Source organism: Fundulus heteroclitus, chromosome 17 (assembly GCF_011125445.2).
Source record: "Fundulus heteroclitus isolate FHET01 chromosome 17, MU-UCD_Fhet_4.1, whole genome shotgun sequence".
In the NCBI taxonomy this organism is placed as follows: Eukaryota; Metazoa; Chordata; class Actinopteri; order Cyprinodontiformes; family Fundulidae; genus Fundulus; species Fundulus heteroclitus.
The window spans coordinates 1,751,353-1,764,347 of record NC_046377.1 but is presented as its reverse complement, the minus strand read 5'-3'; the positions used below and the strand labels follow the sequence as shown (position 1 = coordinate 1,764,347).

Genomic DNA, 12,995 nt, shown 5'->3' with positions numbered 1-12,995 from the left:
AAAAAAAATTAGAATAAGAGAGTATATAGTGAGGGCAAATTTACAGCATAAGTACAAAAGACTGTGCATTTATTAGCTGTTAAACTTGGCATAGTCAAAAAAAATTAAAGAAGTTTGCAACACCTGTATGTATATTCATGCATTAAAAAAAGATTATTTGCAAGAATGAAAAAAAACAACAAAAAAAACGAACAGATGCTGGGAGGGCCGATTGGCGAAAATAACCTTTTGTAGGCCTAGGATGCGTTTGTCACTGAAGTCCTGCAACAGCCCTATGTTGCCTTATTATTATTATTATTATTATTATTATTATTAATAATAATAATAATAATAATAATAATAATAATAATAATAATAATAATAATAATAATAATAATAATAATGTTATTAATATTATAACAACACTTATTACTAATTTTTATTATTATTATTGTTGTTGTTATTGCTATTATTATTGTTGTTGTTATTTTGCCTCATAACACACAAAATCACAAAGGGAGAAACCACTAAAATCAAAAAAGTGGTAAAACTGATTTATAAAATTTGGTAACAGAGGTGAAATATGAAATAATCTGATAATAGAAAAAAAATCTAGAGATATCAAGCAGGGTCTGAGTCTCCTGACCACCACCACCACATTTTGCTCATTTGTTTGGAGACTATTTTCCACGCCCACCTTCTTTGATGCCCATCACCTGTTACAAGGTAAGCTATGCAAAAGGAGGAGGAGCTCTTCTAAAAATCTGAAAACAAAACTGACCTGCCACAAGTAGCCAACCAGCTTCTTCAAACGTTATTCCTGAAGCGCCAGGAGAGGACAGGTGGGGGGGTCAGACATTTCTAACATCTGGGCCATTCACTAAATAGAAGCAGCCCCTGATAAAATCTTCCACCTCTTAGTTTCTCCATGAAATCAAGAGCAGTTAAAATTTCCCTGATAAGACGGAGCCAGACCATCATGCCACTGCCAGAAAGCCGATAATGAACGTTGTAGGGGACGGGAAGCCAGTGGAGGAACATCTGCAATAGACTTACACTCTCTGCGAAGCAGTGTTCTGGAACAGCTTCAGACAATGAAAGGATGACAGACTGATGCCTTTACTCAAAGAATTATGATGCATCACTCGACCTTGTAACGGGATTAAAAAAAAAACATGTTTTGACAGCTAAATTTATCTCCTCCTCTCCCCAACAAAGTTATACCAAAGGACTGATGGTAAGAAGCTGTTTTATGGGTAACTAAATTTGGATATGTTCATTAAGCACTGCGGGGGTTAATCATTTCTCCTATAGGTGGAACCCAAAAGTTAGAGATGTAAAGAAAACGGCACAGAGCCCAAAGTGGAGCCTTTTGAAACTCTACAGCTAAGCAGCACTGCAGCTGATGGACATTCACCAGTATGAATTGAGATAGTAGAAAATAGTTTAAGCTTCAAACTTATTGACTGATTTATTTAGAAAAAAACCGGGCTCATGACTGTCCCTAGCGTTTAGGTCCCTAACGTTTACTGCCAAAATTCCAACAATTTCATAATCCTGTTTTTTAAAGTGTTTTGTTTGGGGGTGGCAGAACTGGTTTAGATGAATAAATGACAAACTTTTCCATCTAAGTCCAATCTTTTCCGAGTTTGGTTTGCTATACTCCCTTAGAAAAGTCTGTTTGGGGGCAAACTGTGATTTATTTGTTTCATACGATCAAGAGTTTTCAAGTTTTAGGTTTTTAGGTTCTAAAATGTGCCTATAGACACCTTTTAATTATGAATGATAAAAAGTCAAGCTAGCAACGTTAATTTGCAAAACGTATGTTGTTAAAAAGAGTATAGCAGTGAAACACGGGGCTGTGATACAATTGAAAAGAATATAAATATCTCCTCTTGCACAGATTTGCTCTTTTTTTGTCAGTCTTAAATGTTGTAGATCATCAAACTAATTAACATATGACAGTATGATAAAAAATAATCAGTTTTATGATGTTGATTTAATTTAATCGTTTCCAAACCGACCTGACATTATATGAGGTCCGCGGGTCATTGGATCACAGCGGCCCTCTCCGACGGACGTTGACATGTAGATTCTGAGCGAGAGCCAGCATTCAGGATCAGAACCTGGTTTTGTCTCAGATCTCCTCCATGGATCCCGATCTGGCACAGTCCCATGTGAGGCCTGTAGTGCTTTAGATGTGTTTATGTTTTTAGATGTTTCTACTGAGGAATTTTGGGAAGATTCGCCGCTGTTCCCTGTCTCCTCCGTTGGTGGGTAAAAGTGTTCACCGTGGTTCTCTGGAGACTCAAAGCCTTTTTTAACCCGCTCCAGACCGATAAGGTCTTGAATTTCTCTAGTTCAGGGCATGACGTGTGGCTTTTTTGCTCTTTTATCCAACTTCTTGTTGTCCGACAGATTTTATTCAGGGGGTTTCAGGCCTGGCTTTGGCAGCGGAAATCCAACTCTGGTGTAGTTCCTCACGGTTAAAGCGTGATATCGCAGGGGAGGGCCGTTACACCAGTGGTTTTTTTTCACCTCCCAAAATTCAATACAGTTCGTTTCCATAGCACCATTTCTCAACAAATATCATCTCCAGGCAATTCCCCAAGAAAAGCATACTCAGTCCAGTGATACAAACAGATAAAAAGTCAAACAAATGGAATCGTTATTTGAAAACCGCTGGTCGTGTTTACTTTATCTGTGCCCCCGCGTGTGCCAGCGAATCCAGTTTATCATGCCGCGATATCATCCAGCCACTCCTGCTCTGGTTGCAGTTACACATCTGCTCCCCCCCCCTACCTCCCAGTAGCGCTGCGCCCGTCCCGAACGCGCCTCGAATGACGAGCCTCGCTGACACGAGGCATTAATCAACGGCTCCACCTTATCTCTCACCTTTTCTTGTCAGCCTCGCAGCGCATCAGGGTGAAGGCGCAGCTCTGGAGCTGGCCCCGCGCCGGCTGCGCTCTCAAAAGGCCATGAAAGGCCTGGCCTGGAGGCCGAGGGAGAAAGCAGGGCTAGAGGTGAATTCATTGAACCAGTCAGTTAAGTGGAATGCACCAGGCTTAACAAATTATTATTTTTTTTACTTTCTTCCCGCTGTTTTACATCGAGGAACAACTCGGCCCATTTTATTTTAGTCCACAACCCCTCGTGAGATCTGTAATCCGGGCGAAGTGACAGGCTAATTTATGGCGTTAGATCGCTTCCATCGGGCCGTTTGGGCCCTGGCTTAAACGTCGGTGAAGGCTGCTCCACGTCTGCGGCCCCTTTCACTTCTAAGCTTCGTGACTGCTGGAGGTCGGAAAGGAGAAAGCGAGGGCAGAGTCTAAAGTCTCCTCGCTGCAGACAGAGAACACGCAAGGCGTGGAGAGAGGGGGAACCAGGAGTCCGGAGCAAGCTTTGAAACCCAGCAGAATCAGTGGCATGTTTACTCTAATCTTTATCCTGTTTATAACGGGGGGGTTGAGATTTAAATCGAACCAAAGGCCCGTGCAGCGAGAGAATAGATTTTCTACCAGAGCGCAAATTCATCAAACCGGACAAGAGACGGGTCCCGGTGTCGTTGAAGCGGCTCAATCAGGAGACAAAGAGATGTGGGCGATCCAAGAGTTCCAATGTGTGCTGTGGAGGTTTCAAGCCAAAGATGGACCCTCAAAAGCAGACATGAGACTATTTTCTTAACAATAAGAAGAGTGCCTTACTAAGTCAACTTAATGCTGATGAAAAAAAAAAAGCAGGGGATTAGTTGGAATTAATCTGCAACTTTTCCCATTTTCTGGCAGCAAAACGCTGAAATGGAAGGTTATGGAAATCTAGCAGAGCATGGCAGAACTAATGGGTTGGCAGCTCTCTCTCTCTCCCCCCCTCCCGGCCTCTGGAATGAGACGGGACTAATGGATCCGGGGCCCTGGCTAAGATGGCTGAGCCAGATTGCGTGTGGATTTAAGTGATTAAGTACACGGTGGGCCCTTTTGTCCGGGAAAAATGTAATATATGAGAATGAATGCAGATATATGAAATTCTTCATTTAAAGAAGTCGGGGAGCGGTTGAGATCCGAGATTAGGAGGAAATTGTGTCATTTGGATGCAGGGAATGAGAAGGATGCGGAGGGTACCGGGTGTTGGAGAGCCGGGGTATGCCAATACTCACAGATCGGTTCCTTGCAAAGCCATCCTTACCCCGTTCACTTTTTCACGCTTTCACAAAGACGCCTGGTGTGTTTTTCTTTTCCTTTTTTCCACATGAAAGTCGGAAAACTGCAGCAGACCAGAGGTCAATGCTTTGCTAAACATCTGCACGTCTTTGGGCTTTGTCTCAATCCTCCTGGTACTTCTACCGATTGACTTTTCTGACCAGTGCAGCTGAGGCTCCATCAGGTTGGATGGATGTGAACGTAGACATTGCTACAAGTTCTCCTTTGGATCTGGCTCTGGACTTAGACTGGCCGGCTGTCCCACATGAACACGCTTTGATCTAAAAACCATTATTCACAGTGATATTCAGTATATTTGCATCCCTCTTGCTGCTCTAAAGGCCACATTTACACAAACCTGCAGCTCCTCCAGAGTTACTGTGGGCCGCAATAACAGCCTTGCATTTTTTTGTTCAGAAAACGCAGGCCTTCTAAATCATTCTAAATGTGACAACAGCACCCCCTGCTGTTTGGTCTGTACCTGTGATCAGTAGTATGATGAATACTATTGATATACCCCCTAAAAAAAAAAAGTACAAAGCTTAATGTAACTTAAGTTTGTCTTTAATATTAATGGTTTGATATTCTTTTTTGCCGTATGAGGTTCATAGGTAGTTAAAAGTCGTCTGTGGGTACGAGTCAGGCTGGAAACCTTTTATATTGTTGTTAATATCGTATAGCTAAAAAAAAGTGTGGTATGCTGAAACATTGTAGTTGTTAGAAACCGTTTTAAATGTAATAAATTAATCTGTATGTTATAAAGGGGGTTCTGGGTAATCTTCAGAACGACAGCTTTAATGCATTAAAACAGAAAATGACAAAAGGTACATTTTTGACCCATTTTGTTGGGAATGTGGTGGCTGATAAATGTTCCTTCTTCAAGAGGGGGACGTAAGAGAAAGCGTTTGAGAACCACTGGTTTAGGTGGTCCTCCATGTCTCGGTAGCTCTGCGGGTGGTCCGTCCTCTCTGGGAGATGTTCACAACCTGAGATCTTCTCTTAGAGCCTAGCCCTACTTTAAACCTCCTCCCTAAACTGTCTGCTGGGTTCCTTGGTCTTCACGATGCTGTTTGTTGTCAAATGTTCCCTATTAAACCTCAGAGGGCTTCACAGCAAAGCTGGACTTCTATTGAGATTAAATCACACATAAAGGCACTCTATTCAGCTATTGCCTTTCTCTGAATACAGTTAGTTGATCTGGATGAACTGTACGTTGGCTTCAGATTAAACAGTGCTAAATAAAAATGCACGCAATCTTTGAGTGTAAACAAAAAAAAATAAAAAACTTCCAGTATTGTTTTTGTTCCACGTCACAGCTTAGATCCACGTTACTTTGTGTTCCTCTATCACATAAGATCCCAGACAAATCCGCTGAAATCGGTCGTTTTAATATGAGAGAAATTAAAGTATTTCACAAGACACTGTAGATCGACTCGCCTAAATGATGATATAGAATTATGAGGGGGAAAAAACTCTGGTCGGGTTGCCTTTCTGTGAGATAAAAACAACAATTTGCCTCTGAAAACAAGTCCTGACACCACCTCTCTTTCACCTCTCAGCAGATTTAGAGGCAACCTTCTAAAACGCAACAAGTTATCTCCTGTTTAACTGAGTGGAATTATTAGTTGTCACAAGAAGTTTTGTGACACAAGGACAGGCAAGATTTATGTCAGTAATTTAAATTATATTTCCTCGGCCCTAGAAGAAAAAAGTGATTATTGATTAATGTTGCTAATTAAGTCCGAGCCGCAGCACATTCCTGACTGACTGCATTATTATAGTTCTGCGTAAAATGTGACAAGCCGTAAGAAAAGAGGGAGTTTAATAACAGTATCGACCCTTATTATTGCTTTTAATATTATTGGATCATCATTTAACATTATATTACGTCTCGCATTGAGATATATTAGCAGATAATGTAATATGGGGATGTTATGTTATCTGAGAATTGATTGCCTGAGCGGACGTTATTGCATTTCCATGCCATGTAAAGACACAATTTATTACATTCTGCCAAGTTATTACAAAATCTATCACCCAATGAAACACTGGAGGCCAGGTGTGCGTGTGCGCGTTTGTCAATCTGAAATATTTGTGAAATTAAATCTTAGCACATGCACTAAATGTATAGACATGCATCACATCATTACAAAAATTCCTATAGCTCCAGGCTGAGAGGAGGTGAGAACTAAAAATATCAGCCTGAGGTCAGAGATGGCTTATTGTGAAACTGATTTTTAGTCACTATCTTATGTTCTATCCTTTGCTTAGTGTAAAGCTGAGGTGCGCCTGAGGCCACGATTAGGAAATCGGTTTTATTAAATATGTTTACAGCTAACAAGCAAAAGAAAAACACTTCACAGGTGAAGTTGTTTGTCTGTAACCTTAAACTGCTCTAATGTTTGAGAGTGAAGCTTAATGACAAACTGAGCTTAAGGTGCAACAAGACTGTGATATTAAAACACGTGAGATAAAGGGTACAGAGGTCTGGACGATACAGAGGGAAAAAAAAAGCATATTTATAAATTAGGAATTATATAGATCGATATTGATAGTTATAAAAAATAAATAAAAATATATATTTTAAGTGCAGCCCTGGCCATTTTATGCTGTTGCTTAATGACTTATTTTTAGACACAGAACACACACTGAATTCAAACTCAACCATTTATTCAACCAACTTTTTATGAAAAACTGCAAGTTAAAAGAAAAAAAGAAAGAACACATCCTCTGAACTCTTTGAAGGGGGCGGAGCTTGGTGACGGGGCGTTCCTAGGTCTGCGTTTGTGATTGGTTGGGAGGATGCAATGACTGCAATATTAACCTACATTATAGGCTAAAATGCAAAAGGAAGAAAAACTGCTGTGTTGAACTTTTTGACCCTTTTTTTCTATTGAACCATACGTCTATCGATCGATCGAGCCCTAGACACAACTCTGTGTGAACCCAAGCCTTCAATGAGCCGCCTAAACCCAGGGACTGACGATGCTCATAAATTTCCACAAACTATTTTTTTCCCCCTAAATTCCATTTTTTGGTGTCGTCTCTGGCTTAAGTTAAGCGGGGCACAAAAACTCAACACCTATTATCAACACCTTGTGACATAGAAGGTGCACCCCACCTCCCGCTCATTGACCGCTGGAGAAAGGCACCAGCTTAGCTGACAGGAGTGGCTCCCGGTGTGGTCTTCTGCTGCTGTAGCCCATCCGCCTCAAGGTTCGACGTGTTGTGCATTCAGAGATGCTCTTCTGCATACCTTGGTTGTAACGAGTGGCTATTTGAGTTACTGTTGCCCTTCTATCAGCTTGCACCAGTCTGGCCATTCTCCTCTGGCATCAACAAGGCATTTGCGCCCACAGAACTGCCGCTCACTGGATGTTCCCTCTTTTTTGGACCATCCTCTGTAAACCCTAGAGATGGTTGTGCGTGAAAATCCCAGTAGATCAGCCGTTTTTTGAAATCCTCAGACCAGCCTGTGTGTCACCAACAACAATGCCGCGTTCAAAGTCACTTAAATCACCGTTCTTTCCCCTTCTGATGCTCAGTTTGAACTGCAGTAGTTCATCTTGACCATGTCTAGTTGGACAGGTGTACCTAATAAAGTGGCCGGTGAGTGTATATCTAGACCAGCTTCAGCTGTGCGCGGGGCGTGTGAGGAACGGAGCTCACGGAAATGTCAGCTACAATTTCTAAAGGTTCTAAACACTTAGCACATTTTACCCAGTTTCACGTTCCTCAATAACTCTCTGAGGAGGCCTCTGCAGAGGAGCGGGCTGCAACCGCTGAGGATGATGCCGTCAGAAGATCCGACGGCAGGAAAGGTGAAGGGCTGCCTGTCCTCGAAACAAAGCTTACGAGTGCGCTATGCGTCAAAAGTTGTTTTTCACACATTAACAACAGAGGTTCTCCGAATGTGATGACAAGTCAGCTGGTACTTCTTCACAGCAACAAATACTCTGCTGGAGGTGAGTTCTCACAGCTGGAACTGCGAGGGAAGTGCAGACGGCAGACGATGCCGGCGTGATGCTGACGTACGTTGAGGAAGTCTTTGCACCTCGACGGCTGCAGAAAAAGGAAGAGTGATTCTGCAGCTCGGTCTAAAATATCACAAAGCATGCAGCGAGAATAGAAGTGGCACGTTGTCTACGGTGCAAGCACGGACAGAGGGCTGCGTCAATCCTTTAGTAGATTGTGTGTGTAACTCATTCGGGTCATTAAAAGGCAAACCACAGAAAGACAACGCAGCCGCCTAACAGGATGGTGATGAAGTCGAGAAGATAAATACGTCATTTTGGGATTTCTTCTTTTCCGAGCTTGAGAAGTGACACAGTTTTCCACTGTCAATCTAAACCAGGCCCTGGATGAGATATTTCCAACCCACAAAACACTGGCAGGACTTTAAAGATGTGGAGAGAACGTCCAGAAAGAAGTTTGGAGCAAAAGCTGCAGATGTTTGCATTCATTGTGATGACCTTCAAGAGCATGTCAGGAAACTTAAGGAATGCACCAAGTGTGCGAAAACTCATTAGAATAACCTTCAAATGGACTCTACAAAAGGTACTCCAGCAAAATGCTAACGTTAAATTTTATCAATGTTACACTTTTGTTGCTAGCTTAACCTTGCACTATTCATCGCTTTAACCGGTTATCAGAATCAGAATCAGCTTTATTTGAAAAGGATGGTGCGCACAATCAAGACAGTCAAATTCCTTGAGAATACACACCATCATGGCCAAATGAAGCTGATTCCACTCAAAGTATACAGCCATTAGCTATAAATATATAAACAGTATGCATTTTCAATTGATGTGCATTATTTTCTGTCAGAATTTAATACATTAATTTATTTTATCTGTGGTTTGCATGTAATCTTGTTGTAGTATTTGTCTTGGAGCATCAACAATGCTAATCCTCTATGTTCCCCAGACTATGGAGACTGTTGCAAAAAAGACCTAAGTCTACTGTAGAAGTTTTGAATAACTTCAGTTTTCAGGTGGTGGAGTTTTAAGTTTCCACATGTTTGTTGAACCACACAAACTTTACAAATTAGTAATTGATACACTAAGGTCAAGTACACCTAGGCCCTGTTTTAAGCCCACTTTATTTTTGATGTTTATACACCTGTGTGTAGTGTGTGTATATATATATATATATATATATATATATATATATATATATATATATATATATATATATATATATACACACTACACAGAAGATCTGTTATTATTCCTGTTTCAGTGGTTACCTCTTCATGTTAGAATCCATTTTAACTGCCTTTAACTTTTAAGGCATTGCCTGGTCAAAGCTCCTTCCTATATTACTGGATTTTTAAAGCCTTATACTCTAACTGGAGCCCACAAATACAGTAGATCTTGGTTTAAGGAACCAAAATCTACCCGTAGTCCCAAGGACCAGATATAAAGCTGGGGGGGTTAATGCTTTTTCCGGACTATTGCATCTCAACTGTGGAAGCGGCTTCCTTTGTTTTTCACGTTGTCTTAAAAGTCTGGGCTCAATTAAAAAACAGCTGCAAACATTCTCACCCAAGTGTGCTTTTTCTTAAGGTCTTCTAAACTATTACAGTATGTTTCTTGGAATCACCTGTATCGTGTAATCGTTATTTTTTGCAATTTTCTAATCTTTGTTCTCTTTCTTTGAGAAGTACATTGTGATTTCTATTTGCAAAGGAGCTATTTAGCATAAATAATATTGATGTAGCCATTAACGTGTTGTAATTTTAAAATTGCTAAGAGTGTAATTTGGAGAGAAGCCAAAGCTCTTCTCTTGAATACACCGTTCAGTGTGCCTGTGCCATAACAAACCCCTCCTCATTATAGGAGCGATGAAAATATATAGCAGAGGGGTGGGACGAAACCTATGATGTTTGAAAGGCCGACGCCGTGCAGCCACGACCGACTTCGACAGGTGCTGGCGGATAATTGGGCGCCGTACCGACTAAAACCACAGCGCTGCTGTCTCCCTGCAGCTCATTACTATCAGTCAGAAGTTCCTCTTTAGAAGCTTCCACAGCAGCATGACTCTACCCATTTGGTAAAGCGGCGACTGAAATCTCCTCAAATGCCGACATTAAAGGGCCCGTCACTCTCCGAGCCGCTGACATGTCGTTTGGACAGGTAAATGATTTGCACTCTGCATGGCATACGCCTTGTAAGCACAAATGGTAAATCCATATTCATGGTAAGGCTTACTCCTTTTTATTAGACGCGGTAAACTGTGCACAAACCGATGCTCGCCCCCCGAGACACAACATGCAAACAGAAATCATTTTAAATGGACTGCCATTGAATGGATTGCTGTATAGGGAACGTTTGTGCAAGCAGGCCCTCATTACGTGTGGATGAGTAGGACGCGATCGGCAGGAAGGAAAGGAGTCCAGTAAGAAGGGGAACGTTAGAACCCCTTCCTAAAAGCTGAGCATCTACAGTGAGGTGAAAATAATGAGGTCATCCAATAAGATGTTCAGGTCTTAACAAATCATTAACTGACCTTATTTGGTCCTCTGGGGAAAAAAAAAAAAAAAAAATATATATATATATATATATATATATATATATACTCAGAAGGTCTCAGAGTTTCCTCCACCTCCATGCTTTACAGTAGGCATGAGCTCTTTATTTCCTAGAATGCTGCATTTGGTTCATGTGAATTACGTCCTCTGTTCTGCTGTCCAAATGAACCGGCTTTGTATTCATGTGTCCAAAGAACATTACTCCAGCAGTCCTGGTCATTTTTTTCTGTTCTCTCTGGCAATCTTTGGGCCTCCTTAAGCGGGAGGAGGCCAAGATAGAACCCAGAACATCATATAACACCTTTCTGGTATCTCTGGGAGTGGTGGCCTTTGTCATTTCGTTGGAAATGACAAAGATTTCTAAATCACTGGAGGCCTCACTGACCTCAGTTAAAGGTGCCATGACATCACTGTCTAAACCATTTCTTGTAGGTGATATTGCTGCATATATGTAAATTCTCCAAAGAATTTCATTTAAAAAAAAAACAACCTCAGCTTTTTATTAAGTCAGGCCACATTTCCCTCCTTGAGGTTGAATATGGGATATTCGCACTCCGCGTCTGGTTCCTGTTCAAGCCGATACATGTAAGCTGATTTGGGGCTGCAGTCTGCTCGCTGTGTCCTTGATGTGCGCTCTGATTGGAGAATATGAATAACGTAGAAAATTAACTGTTTCCTGATCTGACTGTTTTTGAAAGAAACAAAGCTGACCGTCCCTGAGCAGGTCCTTTGGTACCCACTTTTGACATTCACATCATATTGTACCCCCAACACCCCAGAAAATTTTAAATTGTTGTCATGGCCCCTTTAAAGACAGTGTTCAACATCTTTGTCTAACCCTATGGACAGAGAGGATATTTAAATCGACACTACCTAACCCCAGTGGTGCCTCCAGAAATGTTTCACTGGGGGGGACAGATGGGGCCCCTCAAACTCTTGGGGTGGCACTGAAACTAAAGCCAAAATTTCAGGATTTTATTCTACTGTTGTAGTAAAGCTGCCTGTAGAAAACTATCAGAAAGACTTAAGTAAACGTCTACTAATATCTTTTGGTTTTTAATGTTTTTTGGGGGGATTTTTAATGTTCCTAATGATCTAATGTGCATAGATAAATAACAGTACAGTTAACATTTTGAGTTGAGCAACAATTCCTTTTTATTGTGTAATTATATTTAGAATAAGGTGCACATTTATACATTTATTGGAGAACAAAACAGCTACTACGGAAAATTAGATACTGGCAGATACAAATAAAAGTGCGATAGAAGAGTGGTTGCCTACAATTTACACTGGCCAGTGGGGTGGCCAGGACATGGCATGGGGGGGGCCATGGCCACCCCCTGGTGGCGCCCCTGCCTAACCCTAACCACCGCTCTGCAAAAAGAAACAAAGATGAGCTCAGGACCAGATTTAATATTAACAACTGCAATTCATTTATCAAGAGTCTTTTCTCTACCAAAGAATATTATTTGGTGCTGATCAACTGTCCAATTTTGTTGTATGAAAAAGATGCTTTGCGTGGCCACAGCCTGGAATTTAGTCCAGGACCATCAAGTTCCCCAGACAAGACGGTCTGGTCGCCCTATTTCCCCTTTTCACACACCTTGAAAAGAGAAAGACTGTATTTTATCTAAATGTATATATAGACTATGTACCTTTAAGAGTTAATCACCAAAAAAACATTTGGACAAACAGGCTCTAGCAGCTCGCTTAGTGTTGATTTAAATATCCTCTCTGTTGCAGAGTGAACTTCTACGGGGTGTTACATTTTAGATGAAGCTGAGCCCGAATGTAGTGACTCTCGACATTGAGGTGTGCTGTCTGAAGAGAATTAAACGCACATAGAAAAAGTCTTCACTTTGAGTTTTGTAATTAGCTGTCAGCACATGGAGCTTGACAGTTTAATTGGCTTCTTGCTCGTCTTGGTTTGCATTAGACGTGAACTGAAGTCACACCGCGGAACACCGCTCAGTTATCACCCCGAGAAGCGCAGCGCTCCTCCGCCAGCGAGCACAGGTGGGCCTTTAAGCTGCAAAAGCCTCCTTCACCAAACATTTCTATCATAAACCTCTGAGCTGCCTCTGGCCAGTCATATATCACTGCTGGAGATGGTGATGTCCCACACAGCGGTGAGTGTTCAGAAATAAAGCCTGGCCATTGCCAGGACAACATCTCCAGTGGCGTGGCATTAACATCCGCACTAGGTCTAAAATCTAAGGCGGGCCTCTTTCCATACTGTTGCTTTCAAAGGAGGAAATGCTTCAAATTTGAATTATACACTTCAAATG

At 41.5% G+C, this 12,995-nt stretch overlaps 1 protein-coding gene across 1 annotated transcript in view; it reads right to left on the bottom strand.

Moving 5' to 3' along the window:
• Positions 1 to 12,995, bottom strand: part of LOC105929809 (chemokine-like protein TAFA-2) — a 99,985-nt gene that overhangs the window by 58,859 nt on the left and 28,131 nt on the right. The window lies entirely within an intron of this gene.